The following is a 13,475-nucleotide window of genomic DNA, read 5'->3' as shown; positions in this document are numbered from 1 at the left end:
CTGATATCAAGTGGCAACCAACACTGCACTCGCCACCCCCACCCGCCACCCCTGTTCCACGTCAGTTAGAGTCAACATTCAGCAGAGTCATATTGCACAGGGATGGAGGTTAATAAATACCAATTGCAGTTCAGGGAAGATAAAGGGTGGAGTTATAAGCTTGAGAGCAAAGAGGAAAATGAGAAATTGACAAATAGAAAGTACTTGGGGTTGACCAAAAATTAGATTCATGAAATACTCATTAAGCATATTTTTCTCAAAGCCAATATCAATACACAGAATGCTTTAAAAAGCGGAAGCATTAAAGAGGCTCCCAAATTTTAATATGATATTTGAGAAATAAGGGAGACTAGAATATGATTTGTGATAAGAAATTAACCACATAGTGGTGAAGAGGAGAGTTAATGGTTTGTAAGCTAAACAATGTGGAATCTTCCTAGATCTATTGGTGAAGACTGTGTGGCTCTGAGTTGGTTCCATAATGTCTCTGGGCATTTTTTTTTTTTTTTTTTTTGGCTGTGGACTAAGGAAACTGACTTATGTAATTCTGATTTCCTGCCACTTTATCATTCTATGAGCCTATAAAACACCATGCAAGAATAAACAATGATTTTATGCACCTAATCAGAGAATGGCTGGTTCTCTCTTCTCAGAAGAAAACCAATTACCCCAAGGGATGTTTGGGGAAGAATGAGAATGAAAGCCATTGTTATTTGGGGATGCAGGAAATCTAGCCAGCTTCCAAACAGAATGGACAGAAATTAACAAAGAAAGCCAAAACCTGGGGCGCCTGGGTGCCTCAGTCCTTTAAGCATCCAACTTTGGCTCAGGTCATGATTTCTCGGTTCATGGGTTCCAGCCCCATGTCAGGCTCTGTGCTGACAGCTCAGAGCTTGGAAACTGCTTCGGATTCTGTGCCTCCCTCTCTCTCTGCCCCTCCCCTGCTTGTGCCTCTCTGTGTCTGTCAACAATAAATACATTTTTTTAAATTAATTAAAAAAAAAAGAAAGAAAGAGAGCCAAGACCAGCAACTTTCTATCCAATCAGAAGTCATGGGTCTATCTAGAAGCATGAATTTTCCCTTTGACACAAATTCCTCCAATTTGGCAGCTGGTAGAGACCTCTTAGGTCATCTGATACCCTTGTTGAATTTATCTGAGGCCAAGACGGTAAATGATTGGCATTAACTCAGGGGCAGGCTGATCTGTTTCCTGATGACAGCTTTCCTCCTGCCTTCTCCTGGCTCCTACTTTGCTCAGTGGCTATTTCTCCCTCCTCATACCTTCCCACACACTTGTATATTTCCAAAACACCCTCTGAAAGGGGACAAAAAGAGTTCTCTGCTACCTTGGATGGCAAATCTCAGTTCAGTTTCTCCTGCCTTACCTACCCAAATTCTTTGCTCACTCTTCTCTCCCCTAAAGACAACAGCCAAATCATACAGCACAAATTTTCTTAAATCCATCATCAACAAGAAATGAATATTTTTGCAGAATGAAGTTTTTCAACACTTTTAAGTCTACCATTTTTATTTATGGAAATTTTTTATTTTATTTTTAAGAAAGCAAGGGATGACTTAATTTGAACATGCCAAAAGATTGATTTATTTTTTATTTCCCACAATTGTAGATAAACATTAGTTACCATGTTAAGATCTAAATATAATCATGTAAACTGTAGGCAGAGTCAGGATAGCATCATTTGAACCTCAGTTATTTACCCTAGTGCTAAATTTTCTCTTAAATAATTTTTCAGCCTACTCTCTTGTAAATCTTCTCACCATCTGTGGTGTGTGTGGGTAGTTCTTTCTCTGGCTTCTTGCTTTTGAGTATTGAATGTTGTCAGAGCAGAAAAAATTTGATTTTTTTTTGCCAGTTTATCTTTCTATGATAAACTATGAGTGAGATGTGCAAGCTGTGGTGTAATGTTTCTTTTAGTACTTGACGGATGCTTTTTATTCATACCCACTTTTTAATAAAAATTTAAATAAGAGGTGCGCTTGGGTGGCTCAGTCGGTTGAGCATCTGACTTTAGCTCTGGTCATGATCTCGAGGTCCGTGGGTTTGAGCCCCACGTCAGGCTCTATGCTGACGGCTCAGAGCCTGGCGCCTGCTTCAGATTCTGTGTCTCCCTCTCTTTCTGCCCCTCCCCTGCTCACACTCTGTCTCTCTCTGCCTCAGAAAGTAAAAATAAACATTAAAAAAACTTTAAATAAGAATAAATAAATAATAGTAACCACCCAGTACCATTTTTTTTCATGTTCTAAGCACCTACCTGGAAGGAACAGGGTTGGGGACATGGTCTGCGTTTACCTTAAAATAGTAGGTAAGTTGAAAATAACACTGCAAATTGAAGTCTAAGACAAAACAAACAAAATGAAGATTAAAAGGTACGGGAAATCACAAATAAAAAGAAAATAAGAGATTAACATAAATGTGAAAAAGGCACATAATTTGGTTTTATTGGCCTATGTTCACTTCTTGACTTAGTCTCATCGGGGAGGTTCTTCCCTCAGCTACAATGTGCTTAGGTCAGCATTTTTAATTCTATTTTCCACATGTGCAAGGAAAATGAAGTTGTTTTATTTCTCCAGTTTCTTAGTTATATTTGATTCCATCCGTTTGTAGCTACGTAGCACTCTGTTTAGCTTGATACTTATACCACCCATAAAACCAGGAGGAGTGATTTGTAATTAAGGACTTAAATATTTTAACAGGCTACCCCAACATGCTTCTTAACAAGTACTATTGTACTGGGGCCATCATGTAGCAGGTTTTTTGCTTTTTATTTGTTAAATAAATTAGCATATATTATTTTATGTTATATTGTTAAAGACGACAGTGTAACTATTGAAATTAGATGCTGCAAAGTTGGGATGGTTTAAGTGTTACTTTAAAATTAACTTTACGGCACATTTTACTAGAACTGTGACAGAATTTACTTCTAGCTGACACTGAATTATTTTTATAATAAAAAATCCTATATAATTACAAAGCACAAGTTATTGTAAACTTTCCATGGGAAGAAAGAAATCTCTGTTGCTAAAATAATGGTGCAATTACAGAGGATTTGCTGAGAAAGACACTGATGTTGAGACTTCACATGCTCTGTGATCAAGAAACTTCATTCTCTGGACATCTGTACTAAAAAACGATCTGACAGGGGCGCCTGGGTGGCTCAGTCGGTTAAGTGTCCGACTTCAGGTCATGATCTCACCGACCGTGAGTTCGAGCCCCGCGTCGGGCTCTGTGCTGACAGCTCAGAGCCTGGAGCCTGCTTCAGATTCTGTGTCTCCCTCTCTCTCTGCCCCTCCCCCATTCATGCTCTGTCTCTCTCTGTCTCAAAATAAACATTTAAAAAAAAATAAAATAAAATAAATAAATAAAAACGATCTGACAATTTAGATTGGGCCCACAGGACATTTATGTTTTCATTCTGTTGAGGTTGCTAAATGAATTAATGACATGATAATGTTGCAAGGGGAACAGTAGAGCTGGTTAAGGGATCAAGGTTGAAGAATATAATTAATATATATGAGCAGTTCCAAATCTTTTTTAAAGAAAGCATCACACATTTCATAGCTACTTATTTGTTTCTGTATGCAGTTGGACGTAAACACTGAATACACATTATATGCTAGAGAGATTTATGAGAATTTTAATGAAAAAGTGCAGCAATGTCTAAGTTTAAATATTGGTTTTGCCATTTTCAAGTTGTACTATCCTTGACAAGTTACTTAACATCTCTGTGTTTCCGTTACTGGTTGTGAAAGGGGCCCAAAACAGCTTCCTTGCAGGACTTAAGAATTAAAGTTAATAGGGGAGCCTGAGTGGTTCAGTCAGTTAAGTGTCCGACTCTTGATGTCAGCTCAGGTCTTGATCTCTGGGTCCGGAGTTCAAGTCATGTTGCACTCTGCACTGGGCATGAAGCCTACCAAGAAAAAAGAAAGAAAGAAAGAAAGAAAAGAAAGAGAGGGAATGAGAAAAAGAGAAAGAAAGAAAGAAAGAAAGAGAAAGAGAAAAAGAGAAAGAAAGAAAGAGAGAGAGAAAAAAGAGAGAAAGAAAGAAAAGAAAGGAAAAGAAAAAAAAGGAAAGAAGGAAGAGTGAAAGAAAGAAAGGAAGGAAGGAAAGAAGAAAGAAAGAAAAGGAAGGAAGGAAGGAAGAAAAAGAAAGAAATACAAGTATATAGAACAGTGTTTGACAGACAGTGAATATTTAATAAGGCTTGTTTCTTTTACAATAATTCCTATCATTCTTGATTCAGTATGTCTAAATTACCTTGATTTACATGCATCATATTTTCTGTACTGAATTGTGTTATTCAGGGGACAGCAGGTAATAATGATCTACATTTTTATATTATCATTCAGTTTACAAACCATTTTCACAAATGTTCATATCACTTACCATTGATTATTTTGATAAAACAAATTTTATAGCAAAGGCATAGAAGAATCCAAGGGTTTTCCTAATTTTCCCATATTATGTCAAAATTATTTTCAGAGTAATTTATCATGTTTATTTTATTGAGAAAAAAATAACTTCACTTGTTTAAAAAATACTGATTATTTTTTGTTTTGTTTTGTTTTCAGTGTAGGAGAGCTTTGACCTGGGCATTGAAATGGATGTATTTCCTAAAGAAATCATTCTCTCAGAGCTTTACTTTTAGGATCTGGTATGTAGATAAATATCCAGGGTCTGTCACATAATAGAGATTTAATCATTTTTAATAGGAATTTTAAAATTGATTCCATGTGGTATAGTGGGTAATTATTGTGCAAGGAGCACCTGGATGGTTCAGTCAACTCGTTAGGCTTCCAACTCTTGATTTCTGCTCATGTCATGATCTCACAGTTACTGAGATGGAGCCTTCTGACGGGCTCTACACTAACGGCATGGAGCCTGCTTGGGTTTCTCTCTCCTTCTCCCTCTGCCCGACCCCCTCCCCCAACCCCCCCGCCCAGCTTGCACACATGCTCTTTCTCTCAATATAAATCAATCAACATAAAAAAAAGATAATTATTGTATCTATACAAAATGCTCTAGATTTTTAAATTTCAATATTCCCCAAGTATTTTAAACTCTTAAATCCTTAAGTGAAGCCCTTTGTGTTGTTAATGGGCATAACAGGAAATTTAATTTTGTTATTCCTCCATAGATGGTTTCTTTCACTTTCAGTATATCTACCAAACCCACCCCCACCATGAACTGATATTGATCCTAACCTTAGTACACACAAGCATTCACATGTATCTCCTGTCTTTACTCAGTGAGGATCAAGTTCACCATCAATGCATTTCCCATCACAATCAAGGGACTATAGATTGTCAAACACCTTCAAAGATGGAAACATTGACTTAACATCAGCCCCATTTCAATCAAGCTTCTGTCTTCTCCAAATCCTGATGTTCCTCTCTCTCCAGCCTGGACTTCCAGGCTTTTATTTTCAAGATACTCAAAGCAGATCATTTTGCAGTGGTTCTCAAAGCGTTGCTTCTAACTCCCTACACCAGAGTTATCTGTGACACTTATAAGAATGCACATTTCTTGGTCCCCTGCCATAACCTAAATTAGAATCTTTAAGATTGTTTAAATTTACATATTTGGTGGCAGCTGGGTGGCTCAGTCAGTTAAGCATCTGACTTCCGTTCAGGTCATTATCTTGCAGTCCGTGAGTTCAAGCCCCATGTCAGACTCTGTGCTGACAGCTCGGAGTCCGGAGTCTGCTTCACATTCTGTGTTTCCCTCTCTCTCTGCCCCTCCCCCCCCCTCAAAAAGTAAATAAACATTTAAAAAACTACATATTGGATGAACTCATGTGCTTTAATTATGCACAAACCACTGAAATGAGAGGGGATGCACTTTATACACCAGTTTTTAGCAACCACCACAAAATAGAAAACTCTTCTCCTAGTTGCTGGCTCCACGAGAAAAATATCAGAATCCAGAGCCCTTGTGAGCATATAAATCACAAACCTGTGCAATTCCACACTTCTCCTGGGATAACTGCCAAGTTGCAAAGAAGGCTTAATTTTGAATTAAATAGATTAAATTTCAATTAAGTTTACGTGCTCATTTAACATACTACTGCGGTATTTGATACGCTAAACAAACCCATTTAAGTTACCATTTTTATGAATTTTTAGGTATCCATTATAATCACTTGTATATGTTTTCTATATTCTCCACGAGTTTTATTAAAGAATAATGTAGTAAGCTCTTACAATACACAGGCACACCGCTCTTTGAATTTTACATGCATTATCACATTTGATTCTCCCAGTGAATTGCTGGGAGAATCAATAATTATTCCCAGCTTTGCATATAGGAAACTGAGGCTTAGAAAAATCCAGTAAATCATAGTTAACACATGTAGAACTAAGATTTTAACTCAAGTCTGTATGATTCCACATGTCATGTCTTATGTTTTTGTGCATTCAGTTACTATTTGCTCTTCCCATGGCAAGTTTCTAAAAGATTTGTCTTCCATAGCTGCATACAGTCTTTACATTTTTAGTATTAACAGGCAACACAATCATAAAGTCAAGAAGGTCAATATTTTCCAGTGCTATCCAACATATCCCCCAAGTCCTACCGTATAGATGTAATCAGATGACAGTTTCAGGCAGTATAGTTTGTGTCTGTAAGGTTAGCCTATGTGAATGATGTTATCAACCTCATTTCTTTTCCCAGTATAAATCATCCAGTAATAAGAGTGACAGTAAGTTAAAGGCTGATACACTCAACCCACAAACTAGCATTCTTGTTTAATTGCAATATCAATATAAATGTTCATAATAAAGTGAAACCTAAGTCAATAGATTCAAAATCATTGAATTAGTTGTGTGCTTAATGCTCCAAATCCCACGTTTTCTCTCATTTAATTTCGCTGTTAATATTACATCTAGAACCACGTTGCTTCAACAGATAATTGATTAAAGTAACTAAGTGATTGGAAAGATATAATCAGGAATCAGATGCAAACAAAAGTGAGTTCAATCCACCTCAATTGTAGCTGGTGTTCATTTAGTGAAATTTGCCTAGAAGCAAAGCTTTGTTATACTGATTCAGAGTTGGAAAGGAACACCAAAGTCAGAAGACACAGCCCTAAGCCCTCAAATCACTGTTCAAAATATTTATCAGTCCTGGTGTTAAAGATGATTATTTGACTCATTCAAGAAAATAGAGAAATGTTTAAGTACACAATACCTTATTGTTAACTATAGACACTGTGCTGGGCCACAGATCTACACATTGGACAGTATTTCCTCCTCCATGCCCTAATAATCACCATTATCTATTTCTATACCTTTAAATACTTCAGACGCCTTATATAGAGGAATCATGTAGTACTTGTCCTTCTGTGACTGACTTATCTCACTTAGCTTAGTGTCTCCCAGGGGCATCCAGCTTGTCACAAATGATAGGATTTCCTTCCTTTTGAAGGCTGAATAATATTCCACTGTGTGAATATGCCACATTTTCTTCATCCATTCATTTGTCAGTGGACATATGGGTTGTTTTGATATTGCGGCTATTGTGAAAAATAGTGCAGTGAACTTGGGGGTTCTTCAACATCCTGATTTCAGTTCCTTTGGAAATGGGATTGCTGGATTATTATAATACTTGTATTTTTTTTGAGGAACCTCCATACTATCTTTCATTGCTGTAGCAATTTACATTCCCACGAACAGTGCACAAGGCTTTCAATCCCTCCACATCCTTGCCAACACTTGTGTTGTTGTTGGTAATAGCCATCTTCATAGGTGTGAGGTGGTATATTTCAGTGTGGTTTCGATTTGCATTTGCCTGATGATTGATGTCGAGCATCTTTTTGTATACCGACTGGCCATTTGTATGTCTTTGGCAAAAGGTCAAGTCCTTTGTCTGTTGTTTAATTGGGTTATTATTATTATTGCCATTATTGCTATGAATTGCTTATATGTTTTGGAAATTAACCCCTTATCAGATACACGGTTTGAAAGTATGTTGCCTTTTTGCACACAAGCTTTTTCGTCTGTTGTAGTCGCACGTATGTATTTTTGCTCTTGTTGCCTGTACTTTTGGTGTGCCGTATCCAAGAAATCGTTTATTAGGAGGAGAGTGGTAAGTGTCTTTACCACACAAAAAAACCAACAAATAGCAAAAACAATAACAACACCAACAACAAAAACCACAAAGAAACACAAGGCAAATCTGAGCGCTGACAAGTATGTTTTCTTACCTGGGCTGCAACGATGGTAACATGATTGTGTACGTTTGTCTAGACTCACCAAATTGCATACATTGGTTACGTGCAGTTTCTGTATGTAAGGTATCTCCTAATAAAGAAGCTGGAAAAAATTAAGAAAATAGCCATTAGAAAACAGTCACACATACCTAAAAGTTCTCCTAGGGTTGACTCCCGCCCTTCTTTTTCTTCACTCAGATGTTATCTAACCTACCAAGGTGACTTATGATTCCAACTGCTAAAGCCGGTTATATGTGCAGTAATAAGAATAACAATAGGTTGCTGGTCAGCATTAAATTGCTTATAAATACCATCAGAATTCAGCCAATATAATACACACTTTCATTAACCCATCAGATATTTGACATCGTCTTGCACAATAATTGCATTGATGGGTTCTATCAATGACCTCCCTACAGGGGCACTTGGGTGCCTCAGTCAGTTAAGTGTCTGACTCATGATTTTGGCTTAGCTCAAGATCTCACAGTTTGTGAATTCGAGCCCCACATTGAGGTTCTCTCTCCCTGTCTCTGTCCCTCCCTCACTTGCGCTCGCTCTCTCTCTCTCAATTAAATAAATAAACTTTAAAAAAAATGACCTCCTTATAACCACACCCTTTGCCCTGTAATTTTTTCCCTGTAGTCCTCTCTGTCTGACTCTGGCTCAATATGTTACCTGATTGGCCAATAGAATATTTGGAAGCTTGATATAAACCAAGGCTTGAAGAATCTCTTGCACATTTACATTTCTTTTTCTTGCTTCTCTGCAATAATTGTTAGAACAGATCTGAGCTAGCCTGGGGACAAGGCTGGGCTAGCCTGCTGGAGAATGAAAAAACATACGGAACACAGGCAAAAAATTTTAGTCAAAGCCTGAGACGTGTGTGAGAACACAAACATCATCAGCAAAACCTTACAACCAGCCCTCAGTTGATTGTAGACGACAGTTCAATTCACCTAGCCACTAGGATCATGAGAAGTAATAGATAGCTGCTTATTTAAGCCAGTAGGTTTTCAAGAGTTAGTGGTAATAGCTAATTGATATACATGGAAGAATATTTTATGGAAGATATTTGAATGATGCCAGTTATATAATTTCTATCTTATTTGTAAATGTATATACAGAGGAGAGCACTGAAGTGCATATACTTTAGTATAAGATTGAAATTGCCAGTGCACCCAAGGGGTTGTGAAGGATTGTAAGGTGTTATATCAGAAAAACCAGGTTAACTAAATTGTTGAGTTGTATCACCCCCTGTAGCAGTCATAGATATACAGGGATTGGACTTACAAGTCAAGTCAGAAAACATCAATTTCATCATCGAATCTGTTATTTTTAAAAAATTTTTTAAAATGTTTATTATTTTTGAGAGAGAGAGAGAGAGAAAGCATGAGCAGGGAAGGGGCAGAGAGAGAGAGGGAGACAGAGAATCCAAAGCAGGCTGCAGTCTCTGAGCTGTCAGCACAGAGCCTGATGCGGGACTCGAACCCATAGACTGCGAGAGATCATGACCTGAGTGGAAGTCGGATGCTGACCGACTGAGCCACTCAGGCGCCCCATCAAATCTGTTCTTAGTGAAACAATAACACCATCGGAATAGACTTGTGTATTACCATTAGCAATACGAAAATAATTTATGTTCCTATTCTGCAGACAAATGATTTTGCATAATTCTTTCCACCTTAGCAACAACAACAAAAATTTATGCTTTTTTTGAACCTCCTTCTCCCCTGCCCTCTACTACTAAAAACAGTTGTTGTTGTTTTTTTCTTTCTGGTTTTAACCCAAGTTGAAAATAGATATTTAATTATGCTTCTGCAGTTTCTATGTCCTGTGGCCAAATGCAAACGTGGCATCAGATTTCTTATGAAAGACTTTAGCCACACCTGGCAAAATGCTGCTTTGCTTCAGTTCCTCGTCTTGATTACAAATTTATGGAAGAAGGCAAGTGCAGAAACCCGGTTGCAAGCCTTGAGGAAGTCAGGGATGAGTTGCATGACCTTGGGCAATTAACTTCATACCTGCTTGACTCTGGTTACTCATGAGGGGGACGAGAGAGCAAGAGCCAATCATCTTTCATCACAGTACCTTAGGAAGCAGACTGGAAAGTTAAGAACATGGGACTTAGAGACAAGCAGATTTTCTTCAGATCCCTGTTAACCATTTACAATATGGCATTGAGTATTTTAATCATTGAGCTTCTGCTTTGTCGTTTGCAAACTGAGAATAAGAGACATTTTAAGGGCCATTGAGTGGATTCAATTGATTAAGACACTTTTGTCCTCAGTGCTGCAAACCTCAGGTCTTCAAAGGGGCCCTCGGTGAATAGCATCTCCATTCTCTACCAGGTTCTGAACACTTTGAGAGAGAAGAGAAAGAGTAAATATGGAGGCCAAAATGTCCTTAACGTCAATGGGGATAAGGCGGCTTTGAGCGACAGCCAAATGAGTCTCCCAAGTAAATTCCAGAATTGGGCAAATTTTATCCACCAGTCATAGGCAGAGGTGGAACAGAGCACCAGTTAACATTAAGGGTGTGGGTAACATTCAGCCCGGGAAGGAGCAAAAGGGAACTCACACTTTTCAGGACCAATCTTGCTCTCAAGCCAAATAAAGGGCGGAGCTGAGCCAAACATGAACTTCACAAATTACTGGTCAGGTAAATCACTTGATCTCCCCTCGGTCAGGATGAGGGAAACAGCAGAGAGGCCAGTGATTATGACTGAATTCACTTTTCAGGAAGAAAGCTTTAGAATGGGTTAGAAGTATGGCCAGCCAATAGCAGGCAACCAATATCCAGTATTTACTGTAATTACTTGTTTAAATGTCACATTGGCTTTCTTAGATCACTAGGATTTTATTTAGATTGCTTTGACATTCAATTAGTTTCACTTATACGCAAGAACGATCAGATGAGATGTAAGGAATTAATTCCTATGGTGAATTGTTTCTTTCTAGACCTACTTGTTTCCAGAATACTTGGTAAAATTCTGTCCAAAGTATTAAATCTTGCCTCATGTTACTCCTACACCTTCAATTTTATTAGAAAGACAGTCATTATGAAATTACTGTGATAGGCATCATATGTTAGTATATCTCAAACATTTATAACAAAAATAGAGTGAGTGGCCCTTGGTTGGGATGGTAATGAAACGTGGTCAAGATCAACAGATCACACAGCTTAAAAACTAACAAAATTTAATGTGTGTTTTCCTTGTATATGAGAGCAAGACTTATGTGTCTTTTAAATTTTCTGAGATGCATAAAAATTCTTGAGAGCTCACATTCATAAAAATATCATTTAAGGCTGGCATTAGTGATTTGCCCAAGAAGAATCCTGAATTTTCTGCCTAATTCCTAAACACAGACTTCTCCCTGAAGCTTTACAGCTATATTCATTATTTTAGAAGAAACCTCACATCATTGAACCCCTGACTTAAACTCTTAGTTTCTTTCCTGTGAAGTTAAGGAACATCTTCTTTTCCTACAGCAACAATGTAACATGAGGCTACACTAAGACACTGAGTAGGAAAGTGCTTTAAATAGTATCAATACTAACAAACACTTGAAATTACTTTTAGATGTGTCTTTAGTCTTTTTCTGAATACCAGTCCCAAGTTTCTGGTGTCCTTCATTGGCTTTTCCCTTCTGTCACTACTTGAGGAAGATGATCTAAAGACGACCTTACAAAGTTTCACAAAGTATGCTATAAAAACTGACTAACGGTGCATACTGACGGGAAAGCTACATGAAATTGATTAGGAAAGAGGGAGCACTTCAGAGAGCATTGTTGCTGCCTTGCCTGCAGGGCATGTGTGTGCAGGTTTGAGGGCGTGGGAAGGAAAGTCCCCCATACAATGTCTTAAACATTGGCAACACTAAATACACTGATGCATAGAGACAAAATAAGTTCATCATCCTGAAATGCCCAGGTGAGCTTCCTTCCAGTGAGATCCCATCAAGAAAGTGGAGAATGTGGTTCCACTGTCTCTGTACACAATTAATTTGTCCTTAAATACTACAAGGACTGCCCTAAGGAGAAAGTGAATGTGCAAGCAAAAAGAGAATTGAGTCATCCCAACAAGAACGATTTGGGCAAGAACAGTCCAGGGCATCTAGTCCCACAGAGCTACAATTGCCTCGGGCAGAAGAAGAGAGAGGGAAATAAAGCTCTTTTCCTCCCCTATTCTGCATTAAAGCCACAAAGATGCCTTCTGATAGGAGGACATGCTGTAATTTTGTTTTAATGTCTTCAGTAGAATGGTGCCATTTAGTTCAGCTTTTAATGCGGCCTTAAATTGCTGTTTTATTACCCTTGTTGACATTCTGGAAGCATGAAATTAGCAAATCACATTAAAGAAGCAAACAAAAAAAGCAAGAAACCTCAGCCTAGTTAAACAATGCCAGCATAATCCACGTATTTGAATAATGTTCTTACCTTAAAACACCAGGCATATATTTATTTCAAGGTTTCTTTTCCCACAGCCAATGAATTAGTTTTATGAATAATTGCATATTCCATTGCATCTCAAATGCATGCACTCATTGCGACCTTGAAAGATGCTCTGTGTTGTGTGGCAGAAAGAAGATAGTTTGTAACTCTTTTTTCCTTTTCAGAAATAACTCCTCTGGACTCTCCTTGAGGAAGGCATCCTGTTCTTAAAACAATCCTTGTCAATAGCTTTGCTGCTCCACGCCGGGGACACTTCCCTCGGTTATAACGATGATCATTTTATTTGGAAGATAAGCAACTTTACAGTTACAGAGTGAAAACCGTTTCAATCAAGGTCTCTTTATCCTGCTGTATGCATCTACCTTGACTTGCAATGGGGTTAAGCGCTAATAAACCTACCTTCAGTAGGAAGTGTCTGAAGTCAAAAATGCACCCAGCGCGCCTAACATACACATAGCTTAGCCTACCTTACATATGCGCAGAACCCTTACGTGCGCCTACGCTGGGGCAAAATCATCTAATGCAAAGACTAGTTTATAATGACGTGTTGAATAGCCATGTAATTTACTGACACCTGGACTAAAAGTGAAACCAGAATGGGCGTATGGGTACAGAATGGTAGGGAGCCTGGTGATGGCCTGGCTGACTGGGAGCTGTGGCTACCTCCCCCTGCCCAGCAGCACGAGAGAGGATTCACCTGCACATCCCTCGCCTGGGAAAAAGATCTAAATCCAAAATCCAACATACAGTTTTCACTGAATGCCTCTCACTTTCACACCACTGTAGAGTTGAAA

Source organism: Panthera uncia (assembly GCF_023721935.1).
Source record: "Panthera uncia isolate 11264 chromosome B3 unlocalized genomic scaffold, Puncia_PCG_1.0 HiC_scaffold_1, whole genome shotgun sequence".
Lineage (NCBI taxonomy): Eukaryota > Metazoa > Chordata > Mammalia > Carnivora > Felidae > Panthera > Panthera uncia.
The sequence above is the reverse complement of the archived record's forward strand: the minus strand, read 5'-3'. Positions refer to the sequence as shown.